Raw genomic sequence first — 15,924 nt, 5'->3', positions numbered from 1 at the left:
ACTGCCAAAATGTTTGGCCTGGAAGTCAGCCTGAAGAAAACTGAGGTCCTCCATCAGCCAGCTCCCCACCATGACTACCAGCCCCCCCACATCTCCATCGGGCACACAAAACTCAAAACGGTCAACCAGTTTACCTATCTCGGCTGCACCATTTCATCAGATGCAAGGATCGACAACGAGATAGACAACAGACTCGCCAAGGCAAATAGCGCCTTTGGAAGACTACACAAAAGAGTCTGGAAAAACAACCAACTGAAAAACCTCACAAAGATAAGCGTATACAGAGCCGTTGTCTTACCCACACTCCTGTTTGGCTCCGAATCATGGATCCTCTACCGGCATCACCTACGGCTCCTAGAACGCTTCCACCAGCCTTGTCTCCGCTCCATCCTCAACATTCATTGGAGCGCTTTCATCCCTAATGTCGAAGTACTCGAGATGGCAGAGGTCGACAGCATCGAATCCACGCTGCTGAAGATCCAGCTGCGCTGGGTGGGTCACGTCTCCAGAATGGAGGACCATCGCCTTCCCAAGATTGTGTTATATGGCGAGCTCTCCACTGGCCACCGTGACAGAGGTGCACCAAAGAAAAGGTACAAGGACTGCCTAAAGAAATCTCTTGGTGCCTGCCACATTGACCACCGCCAGTGGGCTGATATCGCCTCAAACCGTGCATCTTGGCGCCTCACAGTTTGGCGGGCAGCAACCTCCTTTGAAGAAGACCGCAGAGCCCACCTCACTGACAAAAGGCAAAGGAGGAAAAACCCAACACCCAACCCCAACCCACCAATTTTCCCCTGTGACCGCTGCAACTGTGTCTGCCTGTCCCGCATCGGACTTGTCAGCCACAAACGAGCCTGCAGCTGACATGGACATTACCCCTCCATAAATCTTCGTCCGCGAAGCCAAGCCAAAGAAGATCTTGAGTTAAAAGCAAATTTTGTTTAAGTAACCTTTTGTCATGGTGCATATCTATTGCTGTTGGGTTTTGGGGTCCTCTGGACTCGTAACAATAGATTAACAGATTGTGTACTGAAAGTAGTGATGCTAGATCAGACAGGATTTGTTAAAAATAGAAGGGCAGTGGATAATGTCTGTAAATTTATTAATGTAATCCATACAGCACAAATAAATAAAACACCAACTGTGGCAGTAACTATAAATGCAGAGAAAGCTTTTGATAGGGTTGAATGGAATTATCTGTTTAAAGTACTACAGAAATTCAAATTACCGGAAAAAATTATTAATTTATTTTTAAAGGAATTAAAAAGATTGCTTTTTGTGAAATAATTTATTGACATTTGAACAGTTAAAAAATAAATATGGAATATCACATGGTACAAAATTTTCAGTTGAAAACTTATTTAAAAGAAAAGTTAGGAACTAGTCTAAGATTACCTAAGAGTAGCTGCTATCAATACTTAATTACAGACACTGTGATAGTAAAAAAAAATTACAAATATGTAGAGCAAATTGAAATACAAGGAAAATGATGAAGCAATATATAAACCCAAACAAGGTTGGGAAAAAGATTTAAATATATGAATAAAGAATGAAATATGGAAGGAACTATGTGCAGGGACTGTGATTGATACAATAAATACTCGGTTTTGTATGATACAATACAATTGGCTACCTAGACTATATGTTACACCTCAAAAGTTAAAAGAATGGAATCCAACACTATCGGACAAATACTTCCATTGTAAACAAGAAATTGGAACAACAATACACAAAATTTGCACATGTACAAATGTGAAATTTTTGGGGGGGAGGATTTAAACCTAATATTAAATAGAATTACAAAAAATAGTATACCAAAAGACCCAAAAATCTTTCTGTTAAACAACATAAAAGAATGAGGTCTAAAATTAGACAGGGCTCAAAAAAGATTTATTATTATTATTACGATTGTGCTTGCAGCAGCAAAAAATGCATAATGATAATCTGGAAAATAGAGCAACCTTAAAAATACCACAATGGAACATAGAAATGAACAAGTAAATTCCATTAGAAAAAAATTACCTACAATCTAAAAGACAAATATGCTTTATTTGAACAAATTTGGGAACCAAACATAGAGTTTATTCGAAACTGCCAATTTCAGACATCCATCTCTTGACGTGATAAGTTACAATTATGAAAATAATTAAATATGAAATATTGGATGACATGATTTCTTTTTCTTTTCTTACTCTTTTTTCTATTTTTCTGTTGTTTATTTCTTTCTTGCTATACATTATGGAGGGCGGAGAGGGTGGGGGGAAGCGGGAAAAAGGAAAATGTCACTGTGTATATTTTAATGCTGAATATTTGTACATATTGTTACTAATGTGGTTCGCAGTGATGTATTAAATTTAAAAAAAATTGGCAGTATGGTAGCTGGTAGTCTTGCTGCCTCAGACTTCTCAGGAAGTACAGGTGCTATTGTCCCTTCCTGACAAGTAAGGATAGGTCACCACTTAAGTGGACTCTGAGGAACTTGGTGCTCTCTGCTCTCTCCACTACTGAGTTATTAATGTGTAGTTAAGGAGGGCGTTCCTTGTCTTCCCGAAGACCACAATCATCTCTTTTGTTTTATCCACGTTGAGACACTTGTTATTCTTGCCACCATATCACAAGATTTTCCATCGCTTCTCTGTAGTGCGACTCGTTGTTGCTGTTGAAGCCAACAACTGTTGTGTCATCGGCAAACTTAATGCCTCCATTGGGTCTCGATCTGGCATTGCAGTTGTGGGTCAGTAGCATGAACTGGCATGGGCTGAGCACAAAGGGCCTGAGGTGCTCCAGTCCTCAGCGTGCTGGTGCTCGACGTTCTACTTCCACCTGGACAGACTGTGGTCTTTCTGTTAGGAAGTTCAAAATTCAGTTGCAGAGAGGGGTGTTGAGTGCCAGCCAAGATAGCGTCTCCACTAATGCAAACAGAATGGGCAAGGCAGTTAGTACTCAAAATTGTCAATAAATGGTATTGCAAACAGAATGCGACTGGCATGATAAACAACAATAGAAGAGGGACAAGGAAAATAAACAAAGCACTTAATGATTAATAAAGTAACGAGAAAACAATATGACATATTAGATAACTCTGTGTCAGCCGTAGAAAACCTATTTATTCATGACAATGAGGAAGAGGAATTATTAGATTCCCAATGCCACCCCCCCCCCCTCACCGCACAACATGCACCATCTCAATCCCTTACCCCAAACCACCCAATTCAAAGACAGAACCTAACTCCCACAGCTCCAATACCTTCCGACTAAGATGAAGAGAAAGGGGGGGGATGATGTAGGATACGGGGCAACAGCAGAAAGAGAAAAAGACACACGTTAAACTTTTCTCCAGGAGTTACAAAAAACTAACCATTTGAAAGAGCTGCGTATCAAGCTCGAAGGTGTTAAGTGGAGGCTTCCAAGTGTCAAAACAGAAGCCCTGTAGAAAGCATTGCATTAAATGGGATACAAACTTTTTTTGGAAGAGTTGATTTTACACTCCGATTGTTACCCCAATGATCCATATAAATTTAAACCGCCTGTAGATATTTTATTTCAAACATTGGAGAAACCATAGAAATCTGTGCTCATGCTTGGCAGTCCATGAGGGTTGAGGATCTAGGGGAACAGCAGACCAGTACAGAGCACCAGTATGGGAGAATGCCACCTCACTGATGAGAAGCTAAAGACCAGCAAGGACTTGGCAGCTGTAGGTGCAGGCTACTGGTGGTCATTTGGAGCCAGGTATTGGTCTAGGACACACATGTCAAACTCTGGCCTGCGGGCCAAATTTGGCCCGCGATATAATTATATTTGGCCCGCAAGATCATATTAAATATATATTAGAGTTGGCCCGCTGGCCGCCGCGCAAGTATAGCACATGTACAGCAGCAAGCATTACCATAGTAGTTTTTAGCACTTCCACAGCAGGCACAGCAGTACACCGATATAGTTAACGGGAACGTTAATTAGATATTCACAGCGGCGCCGATACAACGGACCCGCCACCTAGCTACAATGGACCCGCCGCCTAGCTACAACGGACCCGCCGCCTAGCTCCAACGGACCCGCCGCCTAGCTACAACAGACCCGCCGCCTAGCTCCAACGGACCCGCCGCCTAGCTCCAACGGACCCGCCGCCTAGCTCCAACGGACCCGCCGCCTAGCTCCAACGGACCCGCCGCCTAGCTCCAACGTCTCCTTGAGCTTCATCTGTGGGCGGGTGCTGCTGGGCATCGGACTTTCTGCTGGGGTGGAGGTCGCGGACGAGTTCCACCGCTCTCACGGTATTCCCGGTGAGATGGCGAGACCAGCGGGGACTCCTTGGGTTGTTGCCAGCGGTTGCGGCAGGCGGAGGCGGGGGCGGAGGAGGGAGAGGGGGCAGGGGGGGGGATGCCGCTCGGGTTTGCTGGCTGGGCTGGGGAGGGCTCCCTGCAGACCTCCGCTCCCTGGCATGCTTCTCGGCAACGTGCGATCCTTGGCTTAAAATATTTATTGAATATTTTATTTCTTATTTGTTAATGCTTCTTATGGAAAGAGTTTAACCAAAACTATTATTAAACATTTATTTTAATAAGAAAAAGTTTAACATTACATATGTTGAGAGAAAACATGCAGATGTTGTTGAAAATTTTCAATAAATATTTAGTTCGGCCCTCGACTTAGTCCAAGTTTTTAATTTTGGCCCTCGGTGAATTTGAGTTTGACACCCCTGGTCTAGGATCTGTGAGGGTCCTATTGGCAAGTAAAACTCCCAAAGTGGCTCGAGTGTCACAGCTTCCTACTTGTAATTGGGGTTTTGAAATTTGGGTCCATGGAAAGTGACTTATAACTATATAACCGTTCACAGCTCGGAAACAGGCCATGTCAGCCCTTCGAGTCCACACCGGTTCACTTGAACAACTCCACTAGCTCAAACTGTCCCACTCACTGCCCATAACCCTCCAACCCCCTCACCTCCATGTACACATCCAACCTTCTCTTGAATGACAGAAGGGACTCTGCCGCAACTATCTCTTTTGGAAGATCATTCCATACTGCCACCACTTGCTCAGTGAAAAAGCATCATCCTCTAATATTTTTCTTAAAGTTTTGCCCCTTTACCCTTAACTCAAACCTCCACTGCCCTCAGGGGAAAAAGTCTGTTTTTGTCTAGTCTATCAATTCCTTTCATACTTTTAAAAATCCTCTATCAAGTCCCCTCTCAGCCTTCTACGTTCCAATGAATAAAGTCCCAGTCTCCTTAATCTCTCCCTGTAATCCAGATGCTGTAAGCCAGGCAACATCATTGTAAATCTTCTCTGCACCCTCTCCACCTTATCTATATCCTTTCTATCATTTGGAGACCAGAACTGAGCACGATACTCCAAAACAGGCCTCACCAATGCCTTAAACAGCCGCAGCATCACTACCCAACTCCTATACTCTATACTATGATTTATGAAAGCCAGCATACCATATTGCCTTCTTAACCACCCTGTCTACATGGAAGTCCACCTTCAATGAACTCTGTACCATAACACCCAGGTCCCTCTGTTCCTCTGTGTGCCTCAATGCCACCACCCCCCCCCCCCCCCACCCCATAACTGCATATGTCCTATTCTGGTTATTTTTACCGAAATGCAATACCTCGCACTTGTCTACATTAAATTCCATCTGCCATTTGTCAGCCCACTCTTCCAAACAAACTAAATCCTTCTGTAACCCAAGAAAACCTTCCTCACAATCATTGATATAAATTATAAACAACAAGGGGCCCAGCACCAATCCCTAAGGCACCCTGCTTGTCACAGGCTTCCAACCTGACAGATAGTCGTTCACCATGACTCTCTGTTGTCTATCCTCCCGCCATCTCTGAACCCATCTCACTATCTCTCTACTAATCATTAGTGACTGAACTTTCCTTATTAACCTACCATGCAGAACCTTATCAAAAGCCTTACTAAAAACCTGAGGTGGAGGCTGTGCAGCCATGGAGGATATGGGAGTGCAGGTGGCAGGCAGCATTGGAGGAAGTGGTGGGATCCACAGATACTCGATGTCTCTTTTGCTTCTCTTTCTCTTCTTGCTGGACCATTATGGACAAATAAAAGTAAATACATTTTGAGAGTATCATAGTAAAGGAGCTTTAATTGGTATTATTTGGTTGGAGGATCTTACTGTATGTAAGTCACCTGTGTTCCTGACTTGGGCAACCAGTTATGATCTCGAATGCATTGGGCAAAAAAATGCTGATGGAACAAGATCCAAACGGAAATTGATAACTATCAGAAAGGGAGAAGTTTGCAGATGATAGAAAAGAGCTGGGGAATGGGAGCATTTGCACAGAGCCAGCTGAGTCACAGAAGCTAAATGACTCACTACATGATGGATACTCCCATTATGACAGCTGCAAATGTAATTGAAAAGCAAATAATTGGGCATGATGCACTTTGGAATGTGAAAGGTCAAGGTACAAATGCATGGTTTTTAAAAAAAAGTTAAAGCTTACAAAATGAACTTGTGTTTATTATATCAGTGGAGAGAATCCAAAGTACTGGTAATCGATTTCTCTGAAATCCAGTGTGAAATTTAAGCTCGAATGTTACATCAAGTCGTCAAGTTACGTCAAGTGTATGATGTAGAGCAGTGGTTCCCACTCACATACCACTTTAAGATTTATGGAGGGGGTAAATGTCCACGTCAGCTGCAGGCTCGTTGGTGGCTGACAAGTCCGATGCAGGACAGGCAGACACGGTTGCAGCGGTTGCAAGGGAAAATTGGTTGGTTGGGGTTGGGTTTTTCCTCCTTTGTCTTTTGTCAGTGAGGTGGGCTCTGCGGTCTTCTTCAAAGGAAGTTGCTGCCCACCGAACTGTGAGGCACCAAGATGCACGGTTTGAGGCAATATCAGCCCACTGGCGGTGGTCAATGTGGCAGGCACCAAGAGATTTCTTTAGGCAGTCCTTGTACCTCTTCTTTGGTGCGCCTCTGTCATGGTGGCCAGCGGAGAGCTCGCCATATAACACGATCTTGGGAAGGCGATGGTCCTCCATTCTGGAGACGTGACCTACCCAGCGCAGTTGGATCTTCAGCAGCGTGGATTCGATGCTGTTGGCCTCTGCCATCTCGAGTACTTCGATGTTGGAGATGAAGTCGCTCCAATGAATGTTGTGGATGGAGCATAGACAATGCTGGTGGAAGTGTTCTAGGAGCCGTAGGTGATGCCGGTAGAGGACCCATGATTCGGAACCGAACAGGAGTGTGGGTATGACAACGGCTCTGTATATGCTAATCTTTGTGAGGTTTTTCAGTTGGTTGTTTTTCCAGACTCTTTTGTGTAGTCTTCCAAAGGCGCTATTTGCCTTGGCGAGTCTGTTGTCTATCTCGTTGTCGATCCTTGCATCCAATGAAATGGTGCAGCCGAGATAGGTAAACTGGTTGACCATTTTGAGTTTTGTGTGCCCAATGGAGATGTGGGGGGGCTGGTCATCATGGTGGGGAGCTGGCTGATGGTGGACCTCAGTTTTCTTCAGGCTGACTTCCAGGCCAAACATTTTGGCAGTTTCCGCAAAACAGGACGTCAAGCGCTGAAGAGCTGGGTCTGCATGGGCAACTAAAGTGGCATCGTCTGCAAAGAGTAGTTCACGGACAAGTCGCTCTTGTGTCTTGGTGTGAGCTTGCAGGCGCCTCAGATTGAAAAGAATGCCATCCGTGTGGTACCGGATGTAAACAGCGTCTTCATTGTTGAGGCCTTTCATGGCTTGGTTCAGCATCATGCTGAAGAAGATTGAAAAGAGGGCTGGTGCGAGAACGCAGCCTTGCTTCACGCCATTGTTAATGGAGAAGGGTTCAGAGAGCTCATTGCTGTATCTGACCCGACCTTGTTGGTTTTCGTGCAGTTGGATAACCATGTTGAGGAACTTTGGGGGGCATCCGATGCGCTCTAGTATTTGCCAGAGCCCTTTCCTGCTCACGGTGTCGAAGGCTTTGGTGAGGTCAACAAAGGTGATGTAGAGTCCTTTGTTTTGTTCTCTGCACTTTTCTTGGAGCTGTCTGAGGGCAAAGACCATGTCAGTAGTTCCTCTGTTTGCGCGAAAGCCGCACTGTGATTCTGGGAGAACATTCTCGGCGACACTAGGTATTATTCTATTTAGGAGAATCCTAGCGAAGATTTTGCCTGCAATGGAGAGCAGCGTGATTCCCCTGTAGTTTGAGCAGTCTGATTTCTCGCCTTTGTTTTTGTACAGGGTGATGATGGTGACATCACAAAGGTCCTGAGGCAGTTTTCATTGGACCCAACAAAGCTTGAAAAACTCATACAGTTTGACATGCAGAGTTTTGCCGCCAGCCTTCCAGACCTCTGGGGGGACTCCATCCATACCTGCTGCTTTTCCACTTTTCAGTTGTTCAATTGCCTTATATGTCTCTTCCCAGGTGAGGACCTCATCCAGCTCTAGCCTTAGGGGCTGTTGAGGGAGCTGGAGCAGGGCGGAATCTTGGACTGAGCGGTTGGGACTGAAAAGAGATTGGAAGTGTTCTGACCATCAGTTGAGGATGGAGATCTTGTAGCTGAGGAGGACTTTGCCGTCTGAGCTGCGCAGCGGGCTTTGGACTTGTGGTGAGGGGCCGTACACAGCCTTTAGAGCCTCGTAAAAACCCCTGAAGTCGCCAATGTCCGCGCTGAGCTGGGTTCGTTTGGCGAGGCTAGTCCACCACTCATTTTGGATCTCCCGGAGTTTGTGCTGAAGATGGCTGCATGCGCGACGGAAGGCTTGTTTCTTCTCTGGCCAGGACGGCTTTGTAAGGTGAGCCTGGTGGGCAGCTCGCTTCTTTGCCAGCAGCTCCTGGATTTCCTGGCTGTTTTCGTCGAACCAGTCCTTGTTTTTCCTGGAGGAGAAGCCCAGTACCTCTTCAGTGGATTGCAGTATGGTAGTCTTCAGCTGATCCCAGAGGGTTTCAGGGGACGAGTCCGTGAGGCGGATTGCATCCTCGAGCTTTGCTTTGAGGTTTGCCTGGAAGTTTCCTCTCACTTCGTCTGACTGCAGGTTTCCAACATTGAACCTCTTTCTGGGGGCTTTACTGTTCTTGGGCTTTGGCTTGAAGTGAAGGTTGAGCTTGCAGCGAACCAGCCGGTGGTCAGTGTGGCATTCCGCGCTGGGCATGACCCTGGTGTGGAGCACATCTCGTTTGTCTCTTTCTCGCACCAGGACGTAGTCCAGGAGGTGCCAGTGTTTGGATCGGGGATGCATCCAGGTAGTCTTCAGGCTGTCCCTCTGCTGAAAAAGGGTGTTTGTAATGACAAGCCACTGTTCTGCGCAGAGCTCCAACAGGAGGCGCCCATTGTCGTTGCACTTGCCGACACCATGCTTGCCCAGGATTCCTGGCCAGGTTTCTGAGTCTTTGCAGATGCGAGCGTTGAAGTCGCCAAGGATGACAACCTTGTCGGCTGTAGGGTGCGTTGAATGAGGTTGCGCAGCTCAGTGTAGAACTTGTCCTTTTCTGCTGGTTCCTCCTGGAGGGTTGGAGCATAGACACTGATGAGGGTGATGCGACGCTTGTTTTGAAGGGGGAGTCGCATGGACATGATCCGGTCCGAGTGGCCTGTCGGGAGGTTTTAGAGTTTGGAGGCAATGGAGTTCTTGACCATGAAGCCTACACCAGATAGGCGTCATTCATCCATAGGCTTGCCAGACCAGTAGAGTGTGTAGCCCGCGCCGCGATCTTTCTTATGGCATAGGGAATACTTAAAGTGGTATGTGAGTGGAAAGTAAAAGGTTGGGAACCACTGATGTAGAGGGAAGCACTCAATCAGTGTAACTTTGCTCCATTTGTTGAGTCTGATGCAGTTCTGGATAAAACACAGAGAGCCACAGTTGGGTTAATATTACCCCGCCCACATTACCACAAACAACTGACACAGTGGAAGAAGTGACTTTCATATCCTTCGATTCAAAAACGAAAATATTGTACAAGTAAGTCGATGCAAGTATGATCATTTGAAGTGCTAAACCTGTTGGTATTTCCTGTAATTTAAAAACAGACTTTTCTTTTAGATTCTTGCTTCAAGTTGGTTTCAGTTTTGTTGTAATTTGCCTTGCATTGGACTTGGTTGGTTTCATTTCTCAGCTGAAAGGTACTTTTGTTAATTCAGATAATTTTGAAATTAAGCAGACATAGGCAATTAATTACTGTTTTCTTTCAAATGTATTTGAATTTCAATTATTTAAACAACTCTTGTACACATTTGCTGAAGTTTTTAATCATGCAGAGGTTTTTGGCTGCCAAATTGAGTCCAAAGGCTTCAATGCAAGATAGCAGAGGGTAATGGTGGATGTTTGTTTTCCAGATTGGAAACCAGTCAGCTAGTATTGTGCCTCAGGGTTTAGTGCTAAACCCAATGCTGTTTTGTTGTCTGATTAGATTTAGATGAAATGTATCTGGATTAATTCGCAAGTTTGAAATGTAGATAATGAAAATGGTTGCAAAAAATTGCAACAGGATGGTTGGGCAGATGGGCAGAAGAATAGTTGATAGTGCAGCGGCCCGTGTGGCCGTGAAGCACATATTGTGAACCAACGCCGAGAAGATGTGTAGAGCTGTGGACTGGGTCGCTGCTCACTCACCTGGGCAAGAAACCATGTTCACATGGCACTGCAAGCTAGGTAGCGACACACTGGACTGTTGTGTCTCTTTCTAGAGGGCGCAGGGCTCCCATTGTGTTTAAACATGCTAGCCCTGCAGATTATTGGCAAGCACATGGTGACGTCATTCCCGGTCTCAGGGAGCCCAGACCGAGAAGAATATAAAAGGAGGAAGCAAACTCGAATAAACAGTCTTTTGCTGACTAAACCTGTGTATTTGTATTCATTTAGTAGCTCTACCGGAGTAGCCATATAACCATATAACCGCTACAAATGGTGACCCCGACCTGCTAGTTGACATTAAGCGGAGGAAGTTAGTCAATGCCACTACTAAGCAACAAAGGGCGAGTTCCCAGCTCGGGGTGCACACCCTGCTCAAAGACACCTATGCTGCCCTGCTCAATGAATTTCCTGGTGTGCTCTTTCTTAATTTCAATTCCTTCACATTGGCCCATGGTGTGTCCCATGCTGATTTACGCCAGGGCTCGTAGTCTCCCGCTGGTTAAGCTACAGCAAGCAAAGGCAGAATTTACTGTCATGGACGAATTGGGTATCATTCGGCATTCCAACAGTCCTTGGACATCACCATGACACATGGTACCCAAAAACAAAGGCTCAATAATATAACTATGCCTGACAGATACCCCATTCCTCATATACAAGATTTGTGCCCATCTGCACAATTGCCTTGTTTTACCAAAGTCAATCTCATCAAGAGATATCATCACATCCCAAGAATATTACTCCTTTCCAGCTTTTTGAATTCCTTCGGATGCCTTTTAGATTTAAGAACACCGCTCAAACGTTCCAGTGGCTTATGAATGCTTTGGGCAGGGATTTAGAGTTTGCTTATATCAACTTAGATGACATCCTCATCGCAAGTCAAAATGAGCAAGATCACCACCTGCCCTTACACCGCCTGTTCCAAAGGCTGGATGAATTTGGACTTACCATCATCCCTAACAAATGCCAGTTTGGCAGGTCAACCATTGATTTTCTGGGGCACAAGATCGCATTGAAGGTGTCTTTCCTTTATCCACCAATGTGGGCACAGTTCATGCCTTTCCAAACCTATCATGGTTAAGGGACTGCAGAAGGTCTTGGGAATGGTGAATTTCTATCACCGTTTCATTCTGGCAGCCGCTGACATTCTTCAACCACTGTTTCAGCTCCTCACCACAAAGTGCAAGGAAGTTACTTGGACCACAGAGGCAGAGCTTGCACTCACAACCGCCAAAGATGCTTTGGCCAACGCAGCGATGCTCGTGCATCCTAATCCCATCACTGCCCTGGCACTCACCATTGATGCCTCAGATACAGCGGTGGGTGCAGTTCTTGAACAGTCCCTCAATGGCCATTGCCAACCTCTATGACTTTCTTTAGTTGCCACCTATGGCCATTAGAAGTGAAATACAGCGCATTTGACCAAGAGCTGTTGGCGTTGTACCTGGCCACACGACACTTCCGATATGTTTTGGACGGCCGCTATTTCACCACTTTCACGGACCATATTTTGCCTTTAGCAAAATATCGGATCTGTGGGTAACCAGGCAGCAACACCACTTGTCATACATTTCTGAATTCACAACGGATGTGTGTCATGTCTCAGGGAAAAACAATCTGGTCACTGACATGCTATCCAGACCGATAGTGCATCATATCCAGGGTGGCATTGATATCTCTGACTTGGCCAGTGCACAGGCCATGATCCCAATGTTTAGACATACAGTACTGCCATTCCGAACCTGGACATACAACAACTAGGCGGGCTTTATGACATGTCTTAGGCTACACCAGGACAGTGGTTCCAGCGTCTTGGAGGCGATGTCTTTTTGACGAAGTTCACAATTTGTCTCATCTCTCCATCAGAGCAACCGCCAAGCTCATGGCAACTAAATACATATGGCATGGACTTAAGAAAGATGTTGCACTGTGGGCCCAGATGTGCACCCCCTGCCAAACTTTCAAAATTCAGCGGCACACCAAGGTGCCTCCCCAGCCTTTCACGGTGGTACGCCGGCATTTTGAACATGTGCATATAGACCTGGTCGGACCATTGCCAGTGTCTCAGAACATGAGGTACATCCTGACAGTCATAGACCGATTCACGCACTGGCCAGAGGCCATCTCATTGCCATCCAGCGATACTGAGACATGTACCAGAGCATTCATTGCCAATTGGATCTCGAGATTTGGAGTTCCCACACACATCCCTTCAGACTGCAGAGTGCAATTCATCTCTGCGTTATGGACTGCCCTTGTGCGCTTTTGTGGCACATAACTGCATCACACTACAGCATATCACCTGCAGTCCAACGGTCTTGTGGAACGTTTCCACCGGCAATTTAAGACCGCACTCAAAGCCCAACTCACCAGACCCAATTGGATAGATGAGTTGCAATGGGTTCTGCTGGGAGTGTGCACCACCCCGAAAGAAGACATGCCGACATCATCCGCGAAGATGATTTATGGTTCGGTTCTTTCAGTTCCGGATGATGTTCATTTCTCATCCAACTCCTGCTTCTCTGACCTGGATGCTCTTTCAGCAGCTTCGACACAACGTTCCAGTAAGGAAACCTATTCCAAACAACTGGCATGGAACCCCCAAGCAGGATGTGCCTCCATCTCTCCTCGACACTGACTTTGTGTTTGTGCGCATTCAGGCCTCAGGAACAACACCATTGCAACAGCATATGATGACCCTTTCCACGTGGTTAAGAGGGATGGGGTTGTGTATACTTTGGACATTGATGGGCATTCGCCACTGTTCAGTGTGGAAAGATTCAAACCAGCACATGTGGACCCTACTTCCTCTATTCACTGCCCCCAACCCAGGAGGCGAGAGCATCTGCCTAAGGCACATGGGGCCAGTTCACCTGTTTCGGTGATGATTCTGGAGGGTGTAGCGGCCGTGTAGCGGTCCGAGCGGCTGCATAGCATGGTATTGTGAACCATCGATGGGGTGGCTCACCAAGTGGAAATGTAGAGCAGCAGGCCAGGTCACTGCTCACTCACCTGGGCAAGAAACCGTGTTCACGTGCGCTGTGAGCTGAGTAGCTCTTTATAGAGGGTGCAGGACTCCCATCATGTTTACTTTAAACACGCCAGCCCTGCAGATTAGTGGCAAGCATGTGGTGATGTCACTCCCGGTCTTGTGGAGCTGGACTGGGAGGGAGAAAAAAGGAGGAAGCAAACTCGAATAAGCAATCTTTTGGTGACTAAACCTGGGCATGTATATTCATTTAGTTGCTCTACCAGAATAGTCACTACAATGGAATTAAAGAGTATTTTGGGAAGTCTAACTTCTAGGTAAGTGCTGCACATTAAATGGTAGGGTTCTGGGGAGTGTGTAGAGCAGACGGATCTTGGAGTACATTGTACCTTGAAAGTGTTCAAAAAGGCCCTCATCAGTCAGAATATTGAGTACAGTATTTGGGAAGTAAAACATGAAAGTCCAAAAATATCATGGTTGAAGTAAAAACACAATGCTGGAGAAAATCATCAGGTCAAACAATGTACTTTATATAGCAAAGATAAAGATACATAACCAATGTTTTGGACTTGAGCCCTTCATCAAGGTATGGAAAAATGTCAGCAGGCGCCAGAACAAAACCAAGGCAAGTTGAATGTCATTTGATTGTACAAGTACAACCCAATGAAGCAGCGTTCTCTGGACCTCGGTGCAAAATATATGGACATTCCAACAGACATAACACACATACCGTCAAACAATACGTTTGCAGGACAAATATATACAAATAAATATTATTTCATGAATATGAGAGTCTCAGATGGTTAGTGTGAGCATTTCCTCTGGTCATTCAATATTCTCACTGCCCAAGGGAAGAATCTGTTCCTCAGCCTGGTGGTGCTGGCTCTGATCCTCCTGTATCTCTTCACTGATGGGAGCAGCTAAAAAAAAAAGCTGTGTGCAAGGTGGAAGGGGTCCTCAATGATTTTGTGCACCTTCTTCAGACAACAATCCTGGTAGATCATGTCGATGTTGGGGAAGGAAACTCCATTGATCCTCTCTGTCACTCTTATGGTCCTGTAGATTGACCTTTGATCCATTTTTCTGCAGCCACCATACCACACTGTGATGCAGCCAGCCAGGACCCTCTCAATAGAGCTCGTATAGGTTGACATAATAATGGTGGCTGGTAGCCTTGCCCGCTTCAGTCTTCTCAGGAAGTGCTCCCCTTTCTCCTCCCCCCCCCCCGCTCTCTCTCCCCTCACTGATAGATAAGTGAGGAGATGTTGAGTGTTCACTGCTGCGGCTTCTTGACTAATGAGGAAGTGTTTTATTTCTGTATTTCAGTAACCTACAAATGCAACTATGTTATTTTTTTTTAATCCAGTGACCCAAGTTGTTTGCAAAAGGAATAGATGAGGCTTCAGCATGGTGCTTGCAGCACATTATCCCATCTGGACAACATTATACTGGAGCACAATTGAGAATGTCCTGCAACAATGTCGTATGGTAGCTGCAAAGCATTGGACTGGAAGTCAATACAGAGGATGATCAAAACACCCAAGATTACTGGGGTCTCCCTTTCCTCTATTGATGACATTCACCAGAAGTTTTGGTTAAATAGGGTTCAAAGAATTATTGAGGACCCTTTCCATTGAGCACACAGTATCTTTGACCCACGACCATCAAGGAGGTACAGGAGCATCAAAGTCAGGAATTCCAGGCTGGGAAATAGCTTTTGCTCACAAACTTTGGGATTGATGAACAGTATCCTGTAACTGAATAAATCACCCCAAAATATTTATATATTTATTTTAAAATGTATCTTTATGTATATACAGTATGTGATTATTATGTGCTGTGCAGTTTGTGTGAATGTGTGTGCTCTGTGATCCAGAGAAACACTGTTGTGTCTGGTTGTATATGTACAGTCAGATGATAATGAACTTGATCATGAGTCACTTTCTGCTGTCCTACATCCCTGCCCATTACGTACATTCTCTATTTACAGCTTCTGAGTTAATTTCCAAACCATGTTTGCTAAAATTTGTCTTCTGACTTAATGTGGTCAGATCAATCGACAAGTTATCGTAAGTTACAATAGTCTTGTATCTATCTGGATATTGATACCTGGATCAGCTATCTGTTCAAAGACTTTTCACATGCTTGTTTCAGAACAATATCTTTACATCTTCTCCCCCTCTCCATTACTGATTTTTTAAAAATATTTTTTTTATTTTTCACACTGTGAACCATATCAATCAAAATATATACAAACATTTCTCATTAAATATACACAGTGGCATTTTCTCCCTTTTTTCCCCCCTACCCTCCCTTCCCCCT

General features: G+C 45.3%; 1 protein-coding gene across 2 annotated transcripts in view; it reads left to right on the top strand.

The window, feature by feature from the left end:
• LOC138763438 (2-5A-dependent ribonuclease-like) overlaps positions 1-15,924 on the top strand; it is an 88,307-nt gene that overhangs the window by 10,377 nt on the left and 62,006 nt on the right. Inside the window, exon 1 of one of the 2 annotated variants that reach the window (XM_069937577.1) lies at positions 9,857-9,941. The exons of the other annotated variant lie outside the window; for it this stretch is intronic. The gene's annotated coding sequence lies outside the window, so the exon portion shown is untranslated. Of the gene's footprint in view, positions 1-9,856; positions 9,942-15,924 lie in introns of those variants that run through there. 2 annotated transcript variants of the gene reach the window in all.

This window comes from Narcine bancroftii, chromosome 5 (genome assembly GCF_036971445.1).
Source record: "Narcine bancroftii isolate sNarBan1 chromosome 5, sNarBan1.hap1, whole genome shotgun sequence".
Classification (NCBI taxonomy): Eukaryota; Metazoa; Chordata; class Chondrichthyes; order Torpediniformes; family Narcinidae; genus Narcine; species Narcine bancroftii.
The sequence above is the reverse complement of the archived record's forward strand: the minus strand, read 5'-3'. Positions and strand labels throughout refer to the sequence as shown.